General features: G+C 37.3%; 11 non-coding genes across 11 annotated transcripts; 1 reads left to right on the top strand and 10 right to left on the bottom strand.

The window, feature by feature from the left end:
- Positions 1-2,662: 2,662 nt before the first annotated feature.
- Positions 2,663-2,744, bottom strand: Trnas-gcu. The gene has a single exon. It is a non-coding gene; the product is annotated as a tRNA-Ser (tRNA).
- A 1,388-nt stretch (positions 2,745-4,132) lies between these two features.
- Trnas-gcu lies at positions 4,133-4,214 on the bottom strand. The gene has a single exon. It is a non-coding gene; the product is annotated as a tRNA-Ser (tRNA).
- Positions 4,215-5,679: 1,465 nt separating this feature from the next.
- Trnas-gcu lies at positions 5,680-5,761 on the bottom strand. Its single transcript has one exon. It is a non-coding gene; the product is annotated as a tRNA-Ser (tRNA).
- A 1,891-nt stretch (positions 5,762-7,652) lies between these two features.
- On the bottom strand, positions 7,653-7,734 carry Trnas-gcu. Its single transcript has one exon. It is a non-coding gene; the product is annotated as a tRNA-Ser (tRNA).
- Positions 7,735-11,829: 4,095 nt separating this feature from the next.
- Positions 11,830-11,911, top strand: Trnas-gcu. Its single transcript has one exon. It is a non-coding gene; the product is annotated as a tRNA-Ser (tRNA).
- A 1,870-nt stretch (positions 11,912-13,781) lies between these two features.
- Trnas-gcu lies at positions 13,782-13,863 on the bottom strand. Its single transcript has one exon. It is a non-coding gene; the product is annotated as a tRNA-Ser (tRNA).
- A 2,455-nt stretch (positions 13,864-16,318) lies between these two features.
- Positions 16,319-16,400, bottom strand: Trnas-gcu. Its single transcript has one exon. It is a non-coding gene; the product is annotated as a tRNA-Ser (tRNA).
- Positions 16,401-18,100: 1,700 nt separating this feature from the next.
- On the bottom strand, positions 18,101-18,182 carry Trnas-gcu. The gene has a single exon. It is a non-coding gene; the product is annotated as a tRNA-Ser (tRNA).
- A 1,924-nt stretch (positions 18,183-20,106) lies between these two features.
- Positions 20,107-20,188, bottom strand: Trnas-gcu. The gene has a single exon. It is a non-coding gene; the product is annotated as a tRNA-Ser (tRNA).
- Positions 20,189-22,838: 2,650 nt separating this feature from the next.
- On the bottom strand, positions 22,839-22,920 carry Trnas-gcu. Its single transcript has one exon. It is a non-coding gene; the product is annotated as a tRNA-Ser (tRNA).
- Positions 22,921-24,291: 1,371 nt separating this feature from the next.
- Trnas-gcu lies at positions 24,292-24,373 on the bottom strand. The gene has a single exon. It is a non-coding gene; the product is annotated as a tRNA-Ser (tRNA).
- Positions 24,374-25,525: the final 1,152 nt, after the last annotated feature.

The raw sequence follows: 25,525 nt of genomic DNA on the forward strand, positions 1-25,525 counted from the left end.
GCACGTGTGGTCAGTTCGAGCACAGGCGGCAGAGAGCCTAGACGTGTTTAATTCGTGAGAGTGACCGCTCATTCTGCCGAGGTCAACAGGTAAGGCCTTTTGTATTTCTTTCTCCCGTTTGCTTCTTTTTCTGTTGTCCTTTTCCTCCATCACACTACAGAAATGTATTTCCCTCACAAGAAATTGGTCGACTTGAAGTAAGTTTGAGCCTGAAGCCATTAGTTACACAGTGAACTTTACCACTCAGCTACAAGAGATGCTGAAGCTCAAGCTAAACAGCACTGACCATTACTACTAGACAGCCTGCAGAGATCAAGGGTGATGCGTGCCGCCATATTAGATACAAAAAGAGGAGAATTCATCATCATTAGCAAAGTAGGGACATTTTTTTTCCATATTTGAAATGTTTCACGGTTTCTCGACACCATTCATGGTCTTCGACATTTGCGACATGCACCAACAGGGAATGCAATTAATTTTCAGCAACGATTCTACAGCTAGGCGTCTTATCATGACAGAACAAACCCTAGATGTTGATTTAAAAATAAAAAAAGAACAACGAGGATGGGATTCAGACTCACGCGGGAATATCCCAATGGATTAGCAGTCCATCACCTTAAACACTCAGCCACCTCGTCACTACGTCCGCCGGCCAAATATCTTAAGAATTCACTGTTTCGGTCGTGGAACGGAAGACTGTCAAAAACTTCGTTGTAGTAAGCGTCAGTAAAAATGGAAATACAATAATAACAATGAATTGCCTGGAGAAACTAAATTTCTAACTTTCTATTGACTGGAATTTTATGGAACAGAGAATTATTTTAAACAAGAAAAGACTGTATGGAATAGAATTAGAGCATTCAGGTAAAATAGGTAATTGTTTATTAAAATATATGTAAGTGTCAATGATTTGGTTACTTGATCATACACGTATATTAATGGAAATGAGATGTACTTGCATCAAATGGATTACAAAAAAAAAAAAAATATTGATAAACACTATATTGCAAATCTACTACAAGATAATTAATTTGTTAAATTATTGTCAAGGGTGGGAAATATATAGGTTTCTGATTTTGGTTCAAGGGTAGCAGTTTAGGTGGACTCTAATATTCAACAGGTATTTTTTTCAGTTCAAGACACCTGATGAAGGCCGGAGGGTATATCAGCCGAAACGTTGTGTTAACAACAAACAAGATGAGGGCAAATATCCGTCAATTGTAAATAATGTAAAAAATGAGGCATTTAATATGTCGTGAAAAAGTAATTTGGAATCGGTTTTATGTTCTTGTGGAAAATATCTGGAAATATAACGCTATCATTTATTTCAATACATAAACTACCACACTGAACGATACACACACACACACACACCAACACACACAACACACACCACACACACACACACACACACACACACACTATATACATACACATACACATACACCACATATATTATATATAATATATATTTATATATATATATATATATATATGTGTGTGTGTGTGTATACATACATACCATATATATATGTCTCCCCCCTCTCTCTCTCTATATATATAATAATATGTATATATTATATGTAGAAAAATACAAACTGGTACAAGAACGTAAAACATTTAGAAGACGATACAAAAAAACGGACGGGACATTCGAAGCCTTCAATCTTCAGTCAAGAACCGGATCATCCTCGCAGAGAGAGAGAGAGAGAGAGAGGAGAGAGAGAGCGGAGAGAGAGAGAGAGAGCAGAGGAGAGAGAGAGAGAGAGAGAGAGACAGAGAGAGGATAGAGGATAGATTAGAGATATGAGAGATACATATATATATATATTGTATGTATAATATATATATATATATACATATATATATATTATATCTATATATATATATATGTATCTCTCTCTCTATATTATATATATGGATGTATACATACATATATATATATATATATATATATATATATATATTAGATAGATAGATAGATAGATAGATAGATAGATAGATAGATAGATAGATAGATAGATAGTATATATAGAGAGAGATACATACATACATACATAGTGAGGGAGAAAAGGAAGAAAGGGGAGGAGAGACGGAAGAGGGAGGGAGAGTGAGTGGACGTTCTGCCAAGTCTTCATTCAAGAATAAGTAGTGTTCATCCAACGAGAAAGCTCGTAGTTGCAATTTTTCAAATGAATTTCCTTCATAAGGATTTGGTTGACTTGAAATTAAAGCAGAAAGCACTTGACCAATCAATATACCATGAAGTAGGAGTGAACCTGAAACCTTGTGGTTACAAATTGAACTTTGCCACTTTGCTACTAGAAGTGTCCAAACACAAGTTAAACAGCACTGACCTCCAGTATGAGACATCCTGCACAGGTCGTGGGTTACGCGTCCCACCACTCTAGATATTTAAAAAAAAAAAAAAGCAACTTCACCCTCGTTAACAGAGTTGGAACATTTTCTCCATATCGGCAATGTTTGGAAATGTTTCACAGTACCTCGCCACCATTCATGATCTTCGTTATTTGCCACATACGCCAACATGGAATGCAATTAATTTTCGGATATGATTTTACAGCCAGTTCTCATTCATAACAAAATAGATCCAAAATATTGATTTATAAATTTTTTTAAAAATCCCCAAAAATACACAGGTCGACGAGGATGAGATTCGAACTCACGCGGGAATATCCCAATGGATTAGCAGTCCATCGCCTTAACCACTCGGCCACCTCGTCGCTGTAAGCCTGAAGTAATATCTTAATTTAATATTTCATTCATTCGCCTAAAAAATTCGTTATGCTTAACTGTAAGTAAAAAAAAGTAATACACTGATAAAGAATTACCATGAGAAACTAACTTTTTATTTGTCGATAGTTTATCGATCCTAAAACTATTTTAATCAAGAAAAGTTTGTAACGAACAGATTGAGAGTATTTGTTTAAAATAGGTAAATGTTACTAAAAAATATATTTATCAACGATCGTTCATATATTAATAAAAATGAGAAAAGCTTGCTTAAAATGGATTACGAAAAGAATTAATAGATAAATATATGAACAAAATCTACATTAATTAGTAAAACCATTGTCAACAGTGGAGAATATATAGGTTTCCGATTTTGGTGTATGGTCAACAATTTCGGTGGCGGGGCTAAGTCGATTACAGAAAGGGAATGTCAACACCCAGAACGTAAGGACGGACGAAATACCGCCTGACATTGTGCCCGAAGTGTTAACGATTCTGCCAGCATGTCGCCTATTTGTGGATAATATATTGGAAAGAATCGAGAGGTCAGCAATGAAATTTCAATCCCCCGTTATTTCAACCAGATTTAGTAACGTATGAGACACATAAGTGCCTGAATATTGTTAAACAAAGATTCTCCGAGCAATAAACTGGAGATACTGTTTTTAAAGTATATAATCTGTCACGAAAAGGTCATGTAGAATCAGCTTTATGTTCTTGTGGAGAATATCTGGAAACAACCTCTTTATTTATTCCAGTGTACAAACTACCACTCTGAACGATAGATAGATAGATAGATAGATAGACAGAGAAAGAGAGAGAGAGAGAAAGGAAGAAGAGGGAGACAGGGGTATGGGGGAGGAAGGGAGAGCGAGTTGGGTGAAATCTTCATTCAAGAATAGGTAGCCTTCATCCTACGAGATAGCTCGTAGTTGAAATTTCTCGAATAAACTTCTTTCATAAGGATTTGGTGGACTGGAAATTAAGGCAGAAAGCGTTCGACCAATCAATATATCATTCGGTAGGAATGAACCTGGAACCATGTAGTTACAAAGTGAACTTTACTACTTCGTTACTAGAGATTTCAAGCTCAAGCTAAACAGCATTGACCACTAGTGTCAGGCAGAACTCATCGGCGAAGCATCCCAACATACTAGATATAAAAAAGAAAGTTGAATTCATCCTCCTTAACATAGATGGAACATTTCTCCTTGTCGGGAAGGGTAGGAAATGTTTCACGGTTTTTCGCCAACATTTATGGTCTTCGCTACTTGCTACATACGCCAACAGATATGCAATCAATTTTCGCCAACGATCTTACGGCTAGGTGTCACTCATGACAGAACAAGGTCAAAATATTGATTTAAAAATAGCAAACCGACGAGGATGAGATTCGAACTCACGCGGGAACATCCCAATGGATTAGCAGTCCATCGCCTTAACCACTCGGCCACCTCGTCGACACAAACACCAAAGAATTTTTTAACACTTTAATGATGCATTAATTAGTAAAATTATGACATCTACCCCAGTATTTAACAGGTACCTATGTTACTGACCCCGAAATGATGAAAGGCAAAGTCGACTCCCGTCGCATCTAAACCCAGAACGTAAAGACGGACGAAATGCTGCACGACATTTTTCTCGAAGTGCTAACGATTCTGCCAACTGGCCGCCTTACGGTGGATAATATATTGCCAAGAATCAATAGGTAAGTTATCAGACTTTAATTCTCCATTATCTGAACCAGATTTAGCAACGGATGAAACCCATCAGTTCCTGAACAATGTTGAACATAGTTTCTGCCGGCAATAAACGGGCCATATTGTTTTAAAGCATATAATTCATCACGATCAGGTCGTAAATAACCAGATTTATGTTCTCGTGGGGGATATCTGGAAATATAACATCACTGATCATTCCAGTGTACAAACTACCACTCTGAACGAAATGTGTATATATATATATAAATACAAAATGGGACAAGAACGCAAAACATTCAAATAGACGATACAAAAAACGCGGACGGGTCATTCGAAGCCTCTAATCTTCAGTCAAGAACCTGATCATCCTCGTATTTTCGGCTGATTAATCTTGCGGTTGCTCCAATCTGGCCAGCCCCAAGGAAAAACTAAGCTACGAGCATTAGATTTCTTGGAAAAAGGATCGAATGTATACAAAACAAGGACAGAAAAACGGACGATGTTACACGAATATAAATACAAAAAAAAAAAAACGAATATAAGTACAAAAAACAATAATAATAATAATAATAATAATAATAATAACAGAACATAACAACACTGCTGAGACCCCCCTTCGGTCATGACTGAATTGTACCTAGAAAGTTACCTTCCCAGGCACAAATCCGGGCAAGGTTGCTTATGGAAGGTCAGCAGTCGCCCATGCTTACCGGGCTTCCTTCTCCACGCCACCAGTATTATCCAAGGGAAAGGCAAAGGGGCCGATACTGCTTGGCACCTGTGACGTCGCAACTCATTTCTACAGCTGAGTGAACTGGAGCAACGTGAAATGAAGTGTCTTGCTGAAGAACACAACACGCAGCCTGGTCCGGGATTCGAACTCACAACCTTCACAGAGAGAGAGAGAGAGAGAGAGAGAAAGAGCGGGAAGAAGAGGGAGAATGAGGGATGGAGTTGGGCCAAATCTTCATTCAAGAAGACTTTATAATGCGAGAAAATTCATAGTTTCTCGAATGTTTCCTTAATAAGGACTTGGTTGACTTGAAATTAAAGCAGAAAGCGTTCGACCAATCAACATATGTAGTAGGAATGAACATGGAACTATGGAGTTGCAAAATTAACCTTGCCACTTCGCTACTAGAGATGTTCAAGCTCTAGCTAAACAGCATGGCAAAACAGACTTGAAATATAGATTTAAAAACTTTTTTTTAAAAAAAGGAAACGACGAGGATGAGATTCGAACTCACGCGGGAATAACCCAATGGATTAGCAGTCCATCGCCTTAACCACTCGGCCACTCCGTCAATACACCCACCGGTAATAATTTCACCAGTTACCTTTTTCATTCATGGAACAGATGACTCAAAAACTGCGCCATGGTAAACGTCAGTAAAAAGAGTAATACACTCATAAGAAACAAAGAATTGCTATGAGGAACTAACTTCTTATTTATCGATAGATTATCGAACCTAAAAATATTTTAATCAAGAAATGATTGTAGGCACCAGATTGAGAGTATTCGTTCAAAATAGGTAAATATCTATTAAAATATATATTTCTTTATTGCCCACAAGGGGCTATACATAGAGAGGACAAACAAGGACAGACAAAGGGATTAAGTCGATTACATCGACCCCAGTGCGAATCTGGTACTTTTATTTATCGACCCCGAAAGGATGAAAGGCAAAGTCGACCTCGGCGGAATTTGAACTCAGAACGTAACGACAGACGAAATACCGCTAAGCATTCCGTCCGGCGCGCTAACGTGTCTGCCAGCAAGCAGCCTTATATTTCTTAAAATATATATAAGGAATTATGATTTGGATACTTGATCGTACATGTATTAATGGAAATTAGAAGTAATTGCGTAAAATGGATTACGAAAATAAATAAAAGATTAAGATTATATACCAATTCTAAAACGTAATGAATGCGAGAGAGAATATAAGGAAGCATCAATAGATAAGCTATCAAGTTTTAATCCTCCCTTATCTCAACTAGATTTAACATCGTATGAAACATACCAGATACTGAACACTGATAAGCAAAGATTTTGCTGATAATTAACGGACCATGTTGTTTTAGACCATAATGATCTGTCACTTGTAGGTCATATAGGACCGAAATTATGTTCTTGTGGAGAAAATCCGGAAACACAAGGTCACGATTTATTTTACTGTATAGAAAAAGAAAAGAAATATCACTCTGAATGAGAGAGAGAGAGAGAGACAGAGAGCGTGAGAGAGAGGGAGGAGATGAGGGTGAATGGGAGAGAGAATGAGAGAGTGAGAAGGCATTGGCCCAAGTCTTCATTCAAGAATAGTCTTCTTCCTACGAGGATGCTCGTAGTTTCAGTTTATCGAATTCATTTCCCTAATGAAGATTTGGTTGACTTGAAATTAAAGCAGAAAGCGTTTAACCAATCAATATATCATAAAGTAGGAGTGAACCTGAAGCCTTGTGGTTACGAAGTGAAATTTACCACTTAGTTACAAGAGATTTTCAAGCTTAAGCTAAACAGCACTGACCACCAGTACCAGACCGCCTGCAGGGATCATGGGTTACGCGTCCCTCCATACTAAATATAAAACATGTAGGCTTCAAAATCATTAACATTGTAGTGATATTTTATTCCATATTTTTAAGAATTGCAAATGTTTCACAATTCCTCGCCACCATTCATGGCCTTTGTTTTTCGTCAAATGCACCAAGAAAGAATGTTATCAATTCTCGACAACGATTTTATGACTGGGTATCAATCACGACAGAACCAACCTAGATATTGATTTAAAAATTGAAAAGCGAAACAATTAATTAGCAAATACAAGAGATTACAATGACAAGAATTACTTGACTACCCAAGAGATTACAATTGACTACAAGAGATGTTCAAGCTTAAGTTAAACGACGCTGACTACAAGTATTTAGACAGTCTTCAGTGATCATTAGTGACGCGTTCCATCACACTAGATATTACAGAGTGGGTTTCATCATCATTAACATTATAGGGACCTTTATCCGTATCTGTAATGGTTGGAAACGTTTCACGTTTCTCGCCATCATTCTTGACCTTCGTTATTTGCGACATGCGCCAACGTGGAATGCAATCAATTTCAAAGACCGGAATGAAAAGAAAGAAAGAACCTCATTCATTACCTGTTTAGCAGAATTAAAAAAAAAAATGATGCACATTATCGACGAGGGTGAGATTCGAACTCACGCGAGGCAATCCCAATGGATTAGCAGTCCATCGCCTTAACCAGTCGGCCACCTCGTCACGATGCTCAAGCGTGAACATCTTGGCAATTTCTCGTGTAAATGGTGGAATAGCAGAATCTGAAGAAATGGCGGTGAAAATAGGAATGCACAAACAACAAAGAAATGCCTTGAGAAAGAGAGAAGACAGGATTGTCACAGTTGGATTGACTTTCATTAAATCCCCCATATAGTATAAATAGGTGCATTGAAACATATACTGTATAACCGGTATTTTAGTATCCTGCAACCAACAACACAATTTGTTTAGGGCTTAAACACTTATATCTCAAACTTAGCACAGATTGCAGCTAAACTATATGTGTGTGTGTGTGTGTTCAGTATGGGGGATTTAAAAAAGTAAATTTCCTCGAGGAAATGAAAATGAAGCTTTTCAGGATCTTTATTCGGAAGATGATACGTAGCCTTGTGGTCTTTTTTATGAAATTATTCCTGTACACATTAGAGAAAGACTCAAAGCTAATGGAATGTTACAGCACGATTCCAAAAAATGCGACCTACACCTCAGCAGCAATGCGAAACGAAATTATCGAATTGTTAAGACACACTGTCAGCCTTGTGGTCGATGTTTATTTGAAATTATATAAAAATAAGGAATGAGAATCTACTTATCTCCCTTTGTTGTTATTTCCCCCTAAATTTTTATTTACTTTTTTTAAATTCCCATTCTGAACAATTACCGTGTGAGTTTGTGTACACACACACATATAGTTTGCACAAAGAAAATGAACAATATCAACAATGGAGCTGATATAATAACGGTTTTTGCTCAACTGATCATTTTGAAAGATTGAAGACACGGATGTTGTTGTGGATAAACGCTGTTGACGTTCCTTCCATGTTATCATAGCTTGGTTATGGGATGCAGAGTTTGCGTGCTTATTTAAACCTTTGTTTTTTTCTTTTGCATAATGCCAATTAGAATATCCATTTTTAATAAAACAAGCATCAGCTTGAGCAGAAGTATTAAAGTGCCGACAAGCAAAACAAAACAAAGCTTTCTTTGAAAGAGAATACTCTAACCATGGACGACCAGTATATAGAAGTCACGTCTCTAATTTCCATAAATTTCCATAAATTTTTAGATCAGACTTTGCTAGAACTGGCTGCACTGGTTGGTAGTCGACCTGTCCTAGATCATCCAATGAGGGTGTCAAAGTCTTTGCAAGACCTCCCTTGAGCTGTGAAATTCGGTTGCAATTCTCTTCTGTTTAGCATTATTAGACGAATCAGATTGGAAATTCAGCAATGATTGCTTCAGTTTTCTTTTTCGGTAGTGATTCATTATTTTGGGGCACTGATATTCGTAATAATAAATTCTAAGATAGAATATCGTAGTAAGAGTAACAATTTCTTATAATTTATGTATTTTTAAATTAAACTCGAAAGAGATTTCGGTTCAAGCAATTTTTTTTCAATTTCTTCAAACACAAAATAATTTCAGTATAAACTTTGTTCAAAGAGTAGGAAAAATTATCCAGTGAAAGTTCTCACCTGAAAAATCCTTTCTTAAGGTATATTTTGGGAAATTTCAAAAATTTTCTCTCCTTTTTCGCGAATAATAATCCTCTCTGACGAGTAGAAATAAAATGACCTTTTAATGTCCGTCTCTGTTCATATATATATATACGTGTGTAGTGATGCATTTTACTACCATAAATCTCTAAATACAGCAACAATTCTTCACATACTTTACAACAGCAACAAGGACAATCACCGTCGCCACCACGAGCACTACAACAACAATAACAACAACTGACCCAGCATCACCCACTCCTTAATTCAACCCACAGTTGATGACCAGGTCAGCAGCCGATTCTGCGACAATTACAGCTACAACAAACATTTTGGGGACTAGCTCCAATTTACCCACATTTTCATATCACTAACTACTAAATCAAAAGAAATTCAACTTATTGCATCTTTAGCGACTTCAGATATTGCTTATGAGAAAAATGTAAAAATGTGGCGACAATAGTGGATAAAACAAAATCTATAATACTGGGGTGGAGGGCTGAGATTCTAACTGGGGGTGCTGAGCACCCCATAGCCCCACCCCCGTCGCTACGTGCTGACACACACCTACACATAGACGCACGTGGATAAACATGGATGAAATCCGATTTTGGAAGTATGCTAAAGTTTTTAATAGACGACGGAGAATATAGGCGTAGGAGTGGCTGTGTGGTAAGTAGCTTGCTTACCAATCACATGGTTACGGGTTCCGTCCCACTATAGCCTCGGGCCAACTAAAAGCCTTGTGAGTGGATTTGGTAGACGGAAACTAAAAGAACCCCTCATATATATGTATATATATATATGTGTGTGTGTGTGTCCCGCCCAACATCGCTTGATAACCGATCCGATGCTGGTGTGTTTACATCCCCGTAACTTAGCGGTTCGGCAAAAGCGACCGATAGAATAAGTACTAGGCTTACAAAGAATAAGTCCTGGGGTTGATTTGCTCGACTAAAGGCGGTGCTCCAGCATGGCCACAGTCAAATGACTGAAACAAGTAAAAGAGTATTGTGTTTGCTTCTATTGTAATCGTTTACCTTTAAAGCGAAAAAACAAGACCGACATATACAACTCTTGTTTCAGCCGTTCATTTTCAATGAGCTGTAGAGATTGTTGCACGCGCACTCTTTTTTACTGGGTGGCGAAGGGTGTGTGGATCAAATTTGGAGTTTTTCATATAAAATTTGAAATGAATTAATTCTTTGTTTCCCATATCGTTAATCTCCGTATTTTTCCACGCAGATTGAAAAAAGAAAATCCTAAAGAAGTTAAAAATTTTAAGAATTGATGGGGTGGGGGCAAATTAAAAATTTTGAAAACGTGATTTTTTGCATATTCGGATTCTCCGTCATCGAAAACTTTGGAATCCGTTGAGAAAAAAAAATTCCGAAAGCTCGGTTTTTGTGGGTGGAGGTGGGGTGACTGTGTCCAGCTCCACCTAAAAAGAAGGGATAAATAAATAGAGGAGAGTTGATTCCACTAGCCGTAGTGAAGGTCAACCGTTCTAGAAAAACAGTAACTAGAATACTAATTTACTACTAACTGACAACCGGTGCTGGTGTGTTTACGAACCCGTAAACTAGCGGTTCGGCAAAAAGAGTACGATAGAATAAATACCAAACTCAAAAATAAGAAATGGGTCGACTCATTTGATTAAAATTCTTTAATGCGGTGCTCCAGCATGGCGGCAGTCTAATGGCTGAAACAAGTAAAAGAATATATGACAATAAATAGAACGCACTTCTTAACCACACAGCCATGCCTGGTACTACTAGCGAACAGTGCGCGCAATGGCGTACTCGCGCATCCGCATTAGCTTGTCATGAGTAGTCGATCCTTACTTTGTGGTTTTGTATGTTATTTACTTTGTTTAAAAAATTATTTACTTTGTGCTTTTGTGTTTTATTTACTTTGCTAGGTAGTCGTTGTAGGATCGACTAGTCACGACTAGCTAGCGCGGATGCGCGACTATGCGTGTGCGCGCACCGGGACCACTATTCGCTAATAGTACCTATTTCTTTACTACCCACAAGGGACTAAACACAGAGGGGACAAACAAGTACAGACAAACGGATTAAGTCGATTATATCGACCCCAGTGCGTAACTGGTACTTATTTAATCGACCCCGAAAGGATGAAAGGCAAAGTCGACCTCGGCGGAATGTGAACTCAGAACGTAGTCTTCTGTTACGAACATGCCCATCACTGTTGAGCAATTACATTAAGCTATCTTATATAACCATCTGTTATATAAGGTGTAAAAACGAAAGCGTATAGTACACAAGCCTTTCTCGATGCACGAAAATGATGAGAAATACCAGATATCGAAACCAGCACACCATTTTACATCATTGAGAAAATACTCAGCAAAGCAATCACAATCGAATCATTCCTCCCCGATGACCGGTTCTGTCCGAAACATTGGACTTCTTAAATTTGCTACGACATAAAAGAAAGTATTCTATTCTTCGTTGTTTCTGCGTTACTATTTACCAACACAGATAAAGTCGTATTTCTCCAGAATCAATTTGATGAATTAAGGCTCTAAATTATAAATATGTTACGGTATTAGCAGTAGGACGAGGTGGCCGAGTGGTTAAGGCGATGGACTGCTAATCCATTGGGAATTTCCCGCGTGAGTTCGAATCTCATCCTCGTCGGTTTACGTTTTACTTTTATTCCATCTTTCGAAATCAGCCAACACATTTATGAATTTATAGTTTGTAGATGAGAGACAGATATTCTCTGTATAGAATACACTTCGTAGTGTTCAAGAGGCCTAAATTTGAACAGATACAGGGGCAAATTGATATACAAAGAAGTATCAAATACATTAATTCAAAAAATGTACATATGTTTACATATAAAAAGGTCCGACTTAGAATAAAAATGATATCAAGAATTAAAGGGGTTGAATATGAATTTTACGAGTCCAACAGCAGTTTCTGAGAGATTGGTGGTCCAAAATAATGATTGTAAATTGATTCCATCATCGGGTAATGCCAGCCTCCGTCTTCAAGGAAGAAGTTTTACATTTGAAGTGTTGACAGAAAAGGGATTAAAGCTGGATTAAAGATTAAAGATATGTAAGTGTCTTGGGCAAGTGTCTTCTACTATAGCTTCGGGCCAACCAAAGCTTTGTGAGTGAATTTGGTAGACGGAAACTGAAAGAAGCCCGTCGTATATATGTATATATCTATGTATGTGTGTGTATATGTTTGTGTGTCTGTGTTTGTCCCCCTCCCCCCAACATCGCTTGACAACCGATGCTGGTGTGTTTACGTTCCCGTAACTTAGCGGTTCAGCAAAAGAGATCTATGGAATAAGTACAAGGCTTCAAAAGAAAAAGTCCTGGAGTCGATTTGCTCGACTAAAGGCGGTGCTCCAGTATGGACGCAGTCAAATGGCTGAAACAAGTAAAATAAATAAAAATAAAAAATAAATAAATATGTAGGTTTGTTTGTCCATAGATATATATTTCCCGCATTTAAAAAATAATTGCTCTTCATAAATTAGTAAACTTTTATTGAGTGCTGAATTTATGAGAAAAGGGAAAATTCTACAATATGTGAGGAGAATTGAGTGCGGATAGACAATACCTCTAGAGCTCGAAAAACGATAAAAATGCATCAAATACAAACGTTAAAGTTGCTTAACACATATAATGTATCCAGCCGTCAGCAGAAAAGCGTGTCATCCCAAAAGATGATGCAAAGGAGGTGGAGTTTGCAAATTTTAGCAAACCTATTTCTTTACTGCCCACAAGGGGCTAAACACAGAGGGGACAAACAAGGACAGACAAACGGATTAAGTCGATTACATCGACCCCAGTGCGTGACTGCTACTTAATTTATCGACCCCGAAAGAATGGAATGTAAAGTCGACCTCGGTGGAATTTGAACTCAGAACGTAACGGCAAACGAAATGATATTTCTTTACTACCCACAAGGGGCTAAACACAGAGGGGACAAACAAGGACTGACAAACGGATTAGGTCGATTACATTGACCCCAGTGCGTAACTGCTACTTAATTTATCGACCCCGAAAGGATGAAAAGTAAAGTCGACCTCGGCGGAATTTGAACTCAGAACGTAACGGCAGACGAAATACCTATTTCTTTATTACCCACAAGGGGCTAAACACAGAGGGGACAAACAAGGACTGACAAACGGATTAGGTCGATTACAGTGACCCCAGTGCGTAACTGCTACTTAATTTATCGACCCCGAAAGGGTGAAAAGTAAAGTCGACCTCGGCGGAATTTGAACTCAGAACGTAACGGCAGACGAAATACCGCTAAGCATTTCTCCCGGCGTGCTAACGATTCTACCAGCTCGCCGCCTTATTGTAGCAATTGGAAAACATTAACACCGAATATAAACTGATGCTCTCAGATGTTGGTGCAGTACTTATCTAATGTTTCCCATCCATCTTTCTCAGAGTTTAGCGCTGGGCAGCGTATCACGTGCATTTTCTTTGTAATTGAACGTAACTTTAACCACTTGGCGAGATAAAAGTAAAATGTAAACCGACGAGGATGAGATTCGAACTCACGCGGGAAATTCCCAATGGATTAGCAGTCCATCGCCTTAACCACTCGGCCACCTCGTCCTACTGCTGATACAGCAACATATTTATGATTTACTACTTAATTCATCAAACTGATTCTGGAGAAATACTTTATCTGTGTTGGTAAAGAGTAACGCAGAAACAACAAAGAGTAGAATACATTTTTATGACGAAGCGAATATAAGAAGTTCAATGTTTCGGACAGACCCGTTCATCGGAAAGGAATAATTTGATTGTGATTGCTTTGTTGGGTATTTTTCCAATGATATAAATTTCTTTACTAGTTTCGATATCTAGAATTCTCAACATTTTCCTGCATTGAGGAAGGCTTAAATACCACACACTTGCGTTTACATCTTACATAACAGATGGTTGTACGAGAAAGCTTAATGTAATCGATCAACAGCGATGGGTACGTTCGTCATTGCAGGCATTACTGTGTGGTTAAGAAGTGAGCTTTGCAACCACCGTGCTTTGGGGTTTCGATCAACACAACGCAACAATTTTGGGCCAACGTCGTCTGTCATATCTTCAAATTGACGGATGCCTAGCAAGAGGAATTTGATAAACGGAAACTATGCAAAAGTAAAATTGTGTGTGTGTGTGTTTGTATGTTAAGCTATCTGTTATTTGCTCCGAATTAGAACAAATACTGAGAAACGGTAACTGGTTTGTTGGAAATCTGTGACCATCACCATTACTTTTCACCAATTACAATTAATAAAAATAGTTATGACTGTAAGACATTGTTATAGATGCAATAAGGTTTCAACCGAACCACCGTGAGATCAAATTCCGTATGAGAAGGCGGCGAGCTGGCAGAAACGTTAGCACGCCGGGCGAAATGCTTTGCGGTATTTCATCTGCCGTTACGTTCTGAGTTCAAATTCCGCCGAGGTCAACTTTATCTTTCATCCTTTCGGGGTCGATTAAATAAGTACCAGTTACACACTGGGGTCGATATAATCGACTTAATCCGTTTGTCTGTCCTTGTTCGTCCCCTCTGTGGGTAGTAAAGAAATACGTATGAGAAGGACAACGTTCCAGGAATATCATTCTACAGACGATTTAGTTGGTTATTTTCTGGACACAGCAGCAACACAAATCAACGAAACAAGCTTCCATCACGTCTTGCCTTGGTATTATCAACGCATGGATAAAATTCCCCTCAATATACAGCTAAAGTTCTCACAACACAGTTACAATTCTTCCAATATGGCTTAAATGCTCCCAACACATACCTTTAATCCCCTCAACACACAGCTAAAGTGTTCTGGACATTCACCTAAAACCTTCATCTCTTGACGAACTCGCTGAGAACTCCCCGAGACAAGTAAATCATTCCCAACTCACATATGATTTATTAAGCGTGTGTGTGTGATCCGAAGGAAATATATTTCGATTTTCAACGAATCGAATGAGTCCTCAGTTTTTATTAGTATAGTAAGTGCCCCTTTGGTGGCAAGGTGAATCGGACAGTACCCCTTCCTGAATTTTCCGTCGAGTTATTCAGCGGATGATGAAAATCCGTTTATATGACTGAATGTGTTTCTTTTACATTCCCTTTTACAAAATTGAAAATTGTAGCAAATTAGTTACATCAATAAGCAAGATGAACTAGAAAAACTCCTTCTATAATTCGTTCACTGTGACTGTGGGTTCAAGTCCAGCCATATGAACTTCATTCTCAAATGAAAACAAAGATATCATACAGCATATTAAAACTTGTTAAAGATTTACCAACAAAGTTGTACAGTCATCCTTCATTTTGAAGTGTTTACTTCTTGATATAATGTAAAAAAATAACAGGTAACAACTCGCGAAATAAAAGAGGTGAAAAGTGTATACCAAGGACTATAGCCCTCAGAAATGATTTCTCCTAAGGCTACACATTCAATACTAACTCTGTGGGAAGTTACACTGTTTAAAGAAACCAATATTCTAAACAAAGTACAATTCATAAAGAAATTATATATTTTATGGTTCTTTGTAAATTTCCAGCATCTTACAGCTATCAAAATAACCGAGGAATTTTCATAGGTACAAGCGATGGACAGTAGACTGGCGAACGAAAAGCAAAAGAAAGTCAGGTTTCAGAATTACGAATTGCATATGGCCGAGAGTCAATTACGGAAGATATTGACACAAGTAAGAACGGAAGGAAAAAAGCTGTGACAGTGGTGATGTCGTATAAATGAAACTACAAGGAAATAGAAAATGAATAAAAAGATTGTGCTGCCCCCGTGAGAGATGTTTTTACTTTTTCAGCAGAGTTCCAACTCTTTGATTACACGTTTACATTTCTTAGAATCATTAAACCTTTTTGCAACAACCAGCACTTGGTATAGTCCGAAAGGATGTTTAGCAGATCACGTGACAAAACTCAGACTCAGAAGCACCGATGTTGGCTCAATGCTTATCTAATGAATTATATATAATTTTGCATAAAATGCAACATTGCATTTGCATTGAATTAAAGATAAAAAGAAAAATAATCCGACGAAGATGAGATTCGAACTCACGCGGGAAAATCCCAGTGGATTAGCAGTCCACCGCCTTAACCACTCGGCCACTTCGTCAGCCATGCTAGCAACAAGCGTAATAGAAATTTATTGTTTAACATCTGAAATTGTAGTCTCTGAGAAATTCAATATATTATTCTTTCACTCGTTCCGGTCCTTGCATTGCAGCCATTTTGGGACACGGCCTTGCAGGGATTAACCGAACAAATGGACCCTAAGATTTATATTTTTAAGAATGGTATAAATTCTATCGGTCATTTTTGCCGAACTGTTAAGTTACATGTAAGTAAACAAACCAGTACTTAATATATTAGCGATGAGGAGGGAGATACACATACACAGACGTTACCCTAATACTCAGCTAAAGACTGGAACCATTCCAGTGTTGGTGCAGGCTTCTCTCTCATCAGCTATCACGTCCTCGATATTTCGCTGAGTGAAAGGGTTGGAAGGACACTGAGGATTTCTCAGTCTGCACGCAACTGTAAAGTCACCCAAACAAGTAGTGAAAGCATAGTAGATGGTGTTAGGTCATGACAGCACTGATATATATATATATATATATATATATATATATATATATATATATATAAAAAATAAGCAACAAGTATATCCGAGGTATGTGGTACGATCGTTTCATGCTACCACATTACCTCGGATATACTTGTTGCTTATTTTGATTGTAATCACCCCAAGGATTTATATGATAATACTATACAAAATTCTGGTGCCTTTGACTTAAGTACCATATTCATCTGAATCTAAATTTTGCTGAACTTATATATATATATATATATATATATATATATAAATGAATTCCTCGCTCTTTCGGAAACATCAAACTTCTGTATTGACTGCTTTCCACCACTCTGATCTGTTTTTTGTATTGAATACATATCGCCACCGTGGGCCACTGCATCGAACACTTTGAACATATAGCATGAATGAACTGACTTCAAAATATATATCAACTATACATGAACTCTAAGATGTCTGACTCCGTTGTGTATTATAAATGAATTTCTTGTGTTAGACGGCACGAGCTGTCTTTTTTTATATATAACTTTTTTTGATAAGGTTCATTTCAGGAACTGAAACATGTTATAATGTATATATAAAAATTAAAAATTGTATAATATAGCAGCATTTTCGAACTTCATTTTTTACAAATATATACCTACTCGTATACGAGCTAATCCTATTATAAAATATATATATATATATATATATATATATATAGAGAGAGAGAGAGAGAGAGAGAGAGACAAGATCCCAGTCGAACACTAGAATCAAAATAATCGGTCGACTTGTTCACCAAACAGTTGTAATCTGTAAACAAGACCAGATGCAAAGCTTCGTCTTATTGCAGTAATAAGTATTAGAAGATTCAGATTTTACGACAATAAACGTGATGAAAACTAAGACAGATGAACGTGTAGACACAAGACAACCAGGCTACGAAAGCGCGAATAGTGCATGGATGTGGGTAGTAAGAAAGATAGATATTCAGAAAGCACAGAAGGTAAAAAATAAAGCAGTGATGGCATGGAAGTGGAAACAAAATGAGTAATAGGACTGCAATATGAGTACGACATTAGTTTTCTGTCCAGTCCTAGGAGCTTCTGAAATGTTTTATAGAATTCCGTCTTGGAAAGCACAAGCAGAAATACTGTCCATTCGGTCGTTGTTTATCTAATGAGAAAAATTTGATTAAATGTAACAATACTTGAGTATTGAATTAAAAATAAAGCACTGTTCGACGAGGATGAGATTCGAACTCACGCGGGATAATCCCAATGGATTAGCAGTCCATCGCCTTAACCACTCGGCCACCTCGTCAAGTTAGTAGCTGTTTCCTCCCATACTAGCAATTTATTATTAAATTCAAGAAACATTAGACTCTGAAGAAATTAGTTACAGAAAAAGTCGATAAAATGTCATACAACAAGCAGTCGAATAAGATTTTATGCCGTAAGGAAAGATAAGTCCAAGTTTCGGACCAAACACTTTCATGGGGAAAATATATTTAGTTTGTGAAGGCATTATTTTGAATGATCTGAAGGCATCTTTTGAATGATCTGAATTGACAAACTGGCTTCGTTACATACATTTTTTCAGCAATGTGTCATATTTGCTCGATCCGTGTCGATGTGGTAATTGTGGTGATAATTTAATTCACCAACAATCTTATTATTTATTTTCTCTACACGTTTTGGCCAAATATGAAAGAGATAGATCACTTGTGTGATGAATTCGTAATGTAAAATAGCTTTGATGTAAGAGGGTTATAATTTCATCTTTCTATAGTAGCCGTATCCTTCATTTAAGTTGAGAGAGTTTATTGAAGACAAGGAAAGATTTCTAAAGGGGTAGAATTAGTTTTGAGAAAGGTGACATTCGTTTAGAGAAGTATCTTAAGAATTTCAGCAGACGCTGTAGTTGGTTAATATTGGTAGGTGTTGAGTAATCAATGAAGAAGTTGAAGCTTTTTGGATCAATTTTCAGAGAATTATTTTCCCTTTTATGATCTAACACAAGGATATTTATAAGACAATTTTTTTTTTTTAGTGCTTGTTCAATGTAAAGTTAAGACTCTTTGTAACTGAAATGGATTGAGCCATGTTCCCATCGCGTTCCTCTGTGATTTTGGTTTCAAATTTAGCACAACGTCAGTAATTTCGAGGGAGAGGTTATGTCGATTACATCAACCCTAGTGATCAACTGGTATTTATTTTATCGATCTCAAAAGGATGAAAGGCAAAGTCGACCTCGGAGGAATATGAACTCAGAGCCTGAAGACGGACAAAATGCCGCTGAGCATTTGGCCCAATGTGCTAACGATTCTGCAAACTCGCCGTTTTATGCTCCTCTGCAATTTTGCCAGCAACAATAATAACGTCGTCGAAATACGCATGAACTCCTGTGTTATGATTACCAGTAGTTATACTATCCATCACTTTGTCTAGTATGCTTACGGCATTAATTAAATGTGGAATAAACATCCGTCAGTTTGAAATTCAGTGTCATAGTGGTGTGGAATCTGTTGGTTATGATGTCTTATAATTTCTTGCAGGTAATAAAACGAGATATTGACTATTAAAAAGTGGATAGAAAGCAGTTGCGACTTATGGTTTGTGAATATTCGATAGCAGGTAGTGAGACGTCGTTGATTCGCATTATTTCTTACTCACACCATTCGTATTTTCTGGAAATAGGCTGAGAGTTCAATAATACCATAACCAAGATAGTTTTCCATAATCAAGATACTGTTTAGTCTCTTCCCTTATAGACATTCTATCAAATGAATAAAAGTAACATGTTCTAGTAGTTTGTTTGATATATATATATTTCTTTACTACCCACAAGAGGCTAAACACAGAGGGGACAAACAAGGACAGACAAAGGGATTAAGTCGATTACATTGACCCCAGTGCGTAACTGATACTTAATTTATCGACCCCGAAAGGATGAAAGGTAAAGTCGACCTCGGCAGAATTTGAACTCAGAACGTAACGGTAGACGAAATACCACTAACCATTTCTCCCGGCGTGCTAACGATTCTACCAGCTCGCCGCCTTATTGTAGCAATTGGAAAACATTAACACTGAATATAAACTGATGCTCTCAGATGTTGGTGCAGTACTTATATAATGTTTCCCATCCATCTTTCTAAGAGTTTAGCGCGGGGGAGCATATCACGTGCATTGTCTTTGTAATTGAATGTAACTTTAACCACTTGGCGAGATAAAAGTAAAATGTAAACCGACGAGGATGAGATTCGAACTCACGCGGGAAATTCCCAATGGATTAGCAGTCCATCGCCTTAACCACTCGGCCACCTCTTCCTACTGCTGATACTGCAACATATTTATAATTTATTACTTAATTCATCCAACTGATTCTGGAGAAATACTTTATCTGCGTTGGTAAAGAGTAACACAGAAACAACAAAGAGTAGAATACATTTTTATGACGAAGCGAATATAAGAAGTTCAATGTTTCGGACAGACCCGTTCATCGGAAAGGAATAATTTGATTGTGATTGCTTTGTTGGGTATTTTCCCAATGATATAAATTTCTTTGCTGGTTTCGGTATCTGGAATTCTCAACATTTTCCTGCGTTGAGGAAGGCTTAAATACCACACACTTGCGTTTACATCTTACATAACAGATGGTTGTACGAGAAAGCTTAATGTAATCGATCAACAGCGATGGGTACGTTCGTCATTGCAGGCATGACTGTGTGGTTAAGAAGTGAGCTTTGCAACCACCGTGCTTTGGGGTTTCGATCAACACAACGCAACAATTTTGGGCCAACGTCGTCTGTCATATCCTCAAATTGACGGATGCCTAGCAAGAGGAATTTGATAAACGGAAACTATGCAAAAGTAAAATTGTGTGTGTGTTTGTATGTAAAGCTATCTGTTATTTGCTCCGAATTAGAAGAAATGCTGAGAAACGGTAACTGGTTCGTTGGAAATCTGTGACCATCACCATTACTTTTCACCATTAACAATTAATAAAAATAGTTATGACTGTAAGACATTGTCATAGATGCAATAAGGTTTCAACCGAACCACCATGAGATCAAATTCCGTATGAGAAGGCGGCGAGCTGGCAGAAACGTTAGCACGCCGGGCGAAATGCTTTGCGGTATTTCGTCTGCCGCTACGTTCTGAGTTCAAATTCCGCCGAGGTCAACTTTGCCTTTCATCCTTTCGGGGTCGATAAATTAAGAAGCAGTTACGCACTGGGGTCGATGTAGTCGACTTAATACCTATGTCTGTCCTTGTTTGTCCCCTCTATGCTTAGCCCCTTGTGGGTAATAAAGAAATAGGTATTTCGTCTGCCGCTACGTTCTGAGTTCAAATTCCGCCGAGGTCGACTTTGCCTTTCATCCTTTCGGGGTCGATTAAATAAGTACCAGTTACACACTGGGGTCGATATAATCGACTTAATACGTTTGACTGTCCTTGTTTGTCCCCTCTGTGTTTAGCCCCTTGTGGGTAGTAAAGAAACACGTATGAGAAGGACAACGTTCCAGGAATATAATTCTACAGACGATTTAGTTGGTTATTTTCTGGACACAGCAGCAACACAAATCAACGAAACAGGCTTCCATCAGGTCTTGCCTTGGTATTATCAACGCATAGATAAAATTCCCCTTTAATATACAGCTAAAGTTCTCACAACACAGTTACAATTCTTCCAATATGGCTTAAATGCTCCCAACACATACCTTTAATCCCCTCAACACACAGCTAAAGTGTTCTGGACATTCACCTAAAACCTTCCTCTCTTCTCGAACTCGCTGAGAACTCTCCGAGACAAGTAAATCATTCCCAACTCACAGATGATATATTAAGCGTGTGTGTGTGATCCGAAGGAAATATATTTCGATTTTCAACGAATCGAATGAGTCCTCAGTTTTTATTAGTATAGTAAGTGCCCCTTTGGTGGCAAGGTGAATCGGACAGTACCCCTTCCTGAATTTTCCGTCGAGTTATTCAGCGGATGATGAAAATCAGTTTATATGACTGAATGTGTTTCTTTTACATTCCCTTTTACAAAATTGAAAATTGTAGCAAATTAGTTAAATCAATAAGCAAAATGAAATAGAAAAACTCCTTCTATAATTCGTTCACTGTGACTGTGGGTTCAAGTCCAGCCATATGAACTTCATTCTCAAATGAAAACAAAGATATTATACAGCATATTAAAACTTGTTAAAGATTTACCAACAAAGTTGTACAGTCATCCTTCATTTTGAAGTGTTTACTTCTTGATATAATGTAAAAAAATAACAGGTAACAACTCGCGAAATAAAAGAGGTGAAAAGTGTATACCAAGGACTATAGCCCTCAGAAATGTTTTCTCCTAAGGCTACACATTCAATACTAACTCTGTGGGCAGTTACACTGTTTAAAGAAACCAATATTCTAAACAAAGTACAATTCAAAAAGAAATTATATATTTTATGGTTCTTTGTAAATTTCCAGCATCTTACAGCTATCAAAATAACCGAGGAATTTTCATAGGTACAAGCGATGGACAGTAGACTGGCGAACGAAAAGCAAAAGAAAGTCAGGTTTCAGAATTACGAATTGCATATGGCCGAGAGTCAATTACGGAAGATATTGACACAAGTAAGAACGGAAGGAAAAAAGCTGTGACAGTGGTGATGTCGTATAAATGAAACTACAAGGAAATAGAAAATGAATAAAAAGATTGTGCTGCCCCCGTGAGAGATGTTTTTACTTTTTCAGCAGAGTTCCAACTCTTTGATTACACGTTTACATTTCTTAGAATCATTAAACCTTTTTGCAACAACCAGCACTTGGTATAGTCCGAAAGGATGTTTAGCAGATCACGTGACAAAACTCAGACTCAGAAGCACCGATGTTGGCTCAATGCTTATCTAATGAATTATATATAATTTTTCATTAAATGCAACATTGCATTTGCATTGTATTAAAGATAAAAAGAAAAATAATCCGACGAAGATGAGATTCGAACTCACGCGGGAAAATCCCAGTGGATTAGCAGTCCACCGCCTTAACCACTCGGCCACTTCGTCAGCCATGCTAGCAACAAGCGTAATAGAAATTTATTGTTTAACATCTGAAATTGTAGTCTCAGAGAAATTCATTATATTATTCTTTCACTCGTTCCGGTCCTTGCATCGCAGCCATTTTTGGACACGGCCTTGCAGGGATTAACTGAACAAATGGACCCTAAGATTTATATTTTTAACATTGGAATAAATTCTATCGGTCACTTTTGCCGAACTGTTGAGTTACATGTAAGTAAACAAACCAGTACTTAATATATTAGCAATGAGGAGGGAAATACACATACACAGACATTTCCCTAATACTCAGCTTAAGACTGGTACCATTCCAGTGCTGATGCAGGCCTCTCTCTCATCAGCTATCACGTCCTCGATATTTCGCTGAGTGAGAGGGTTGGAAGGACCCTGAGGATTTCTCAGTCTGCTCGCAACTGTAAAGTCACCCCAACAAGTAGCGAAAGCATAGTAGATGATGTTAGGTTATGAGTATGAGACTGATAGATATATATAATATATATATATATATATATATATATATATATATATATATATATATATATATATATATATATATATATATATATATATACACAATATATAATCAAATAAGCAACAAGTATATCCGAAGTAATGTGGTACGATCGTTTCATGCTACCACATTACCTCGGATTACTTGTTGCTTATTTTGATTGTAATCGCCCCATGGATTTATATGGATAATACTCTACAAATTTCTGGTGCCTTTGACTTAAGTACCATATTCATCTGAATCTAAATTTTGCTGAACTTATATATATATATATATATATTATATATATATTATATATATATATATATATATATATATATAATATAGAGAGAGAGAGAGAGAGAGAGAGAGAGAGAAGATCCCAGTAGAACACTAGAATCAAAATAATCGGTCGACTTGTTCGCCAAACAGTTGTAATCTGTAAACAAGACCAGATGCAAAGCTTCGTCTTATTGCAGTAATAAGTATTAGAAGATTCAGATTTTACAACAATAAACGTGATGAAAAATAAGACAGATGAACGTGTAGACACAAGACAACCAGGCTACGAAAGCGCGAATAGTGCATGGATGTGGGTAGTAAGAAAGATAGATATTCAGAAAGCACAGAAGGTAAAAAATAAAGCAGTGATGGCATGGAAGTGGAAAAAAAATGAGTAATAGGACTGCAATATGAGTACGACATTAGTTTTCTGTCCAGTCCTAGGAGCTTCTGAAATGGTTTATAGAATTCCGTCTTGGAAAGCACAAGCAGAAATACTGTCCATTCGGTCGTTGTTTATCTAATGAGAAAAATTTGTTATTAAATGTAACAATACTTGAGTATTGAATTAAAAATAAAGCACTGTTCGACGAGGATGAGATTCGAACTCACGCGGGATAATCCCAATGGATTAGCAGTCCATCGCCTTAACCACTCGGCCACCTCGTCAAGTTAGTAGCTGTTTCCTCCCATACTAGCAATTTATTATTAAATTCAAGAAACATTAGACTCTGAAGAAATTAGTTACAGAAAAAGTCGATAAAATGTCATACAACAAGCAGTCGAATAAGATTTTATGCCGTAAGGAAAGATAAGTCCAAGTTTCGGACCAAACACTTTCATGGGGAAAATATATTTAGTTTGTGAAGGCATCTTTTGAATGATCTGAAGGCATCTTTTGAATGATCTGAATTGACAAACTGGCTTCGTTACATACATTTTTTCAGCAATGTGTCATATTTGCTCGATCCGTGTCGATGTGGTAATTGTGGTGATAATTTAATTCACCAACAATCTTATTATTTATTTTCTCTACACGTTTTGGCCAAATATGAAAGAGATAGATCACTTGTGTGATGAATTCGTAATGTAAAATAGCTTTGATGTAAGAGGGTTATAATTTCATCTTTCTATAGTAGCCGTATCCTTCATTTAAGTTGAGAGAGTTTATTGAAGACAAGGAAAGATTTCTAAAGGGGTAGAATTAGTTTTGAGAAAGGTGACATTCGTTTAGAGAAGTATCTTAAGAATTTCAGCAGACGCTGTAGTTGGTTAATATTGGTAGGTGTTGAGTAATCAATGAAGAAGTTGAAGCTTTTTCGATCAACTTTCAGAGAATTATTTTCCATTTTATGATCTAACACAAGGATATTTATCAGAGAAATTTTCTTTTTTAGTGATTGTTCAATGTAATGTTAAGTCTCTTTGTAACTGAAATGGATTGAGCCATGTTCCCATCGTGTTACTCTGTGATTTTGGTTTCAAATTTAGCACAACGTCAGTAATTTCGAGGGAGAGGTTATGTCGATTACATCGACCCTAGTGATCAACTGGTATTTATTTTATCGATCTCAAAAGGATGAAAGGCAAAGTCGACCTCGGAGGAATATGAACTCAGAGCCTGAAGACGGACAAAATGCCGCTGAGCATTTTACCCAACGTGCTAACGATTCTGCAAGCTCGCCGTCTTATGCTCCTCTGCAATTTTGCCAGCAACAATAATAACGTCGTCGAAATACCCATGAACTCCTGTGTTATAATTACCAGTAATTATACTATCCATCACTTTGTCTAATATGCTTACGGCATTAGTTAAATGTG

Source organism: Octopus sinensis, linkage group LG3 (genome assembly GCF_006345805.1).
Source record: "Octopus sinensis linkage group LG3, ASM634580v1, whole genome shotgun sequence".
NCBI lineage: Eukaryota > Metazoa > Mollusca > Cephalopoda > Octopoda > Octopodidae > Octopus > Octopus sinensis.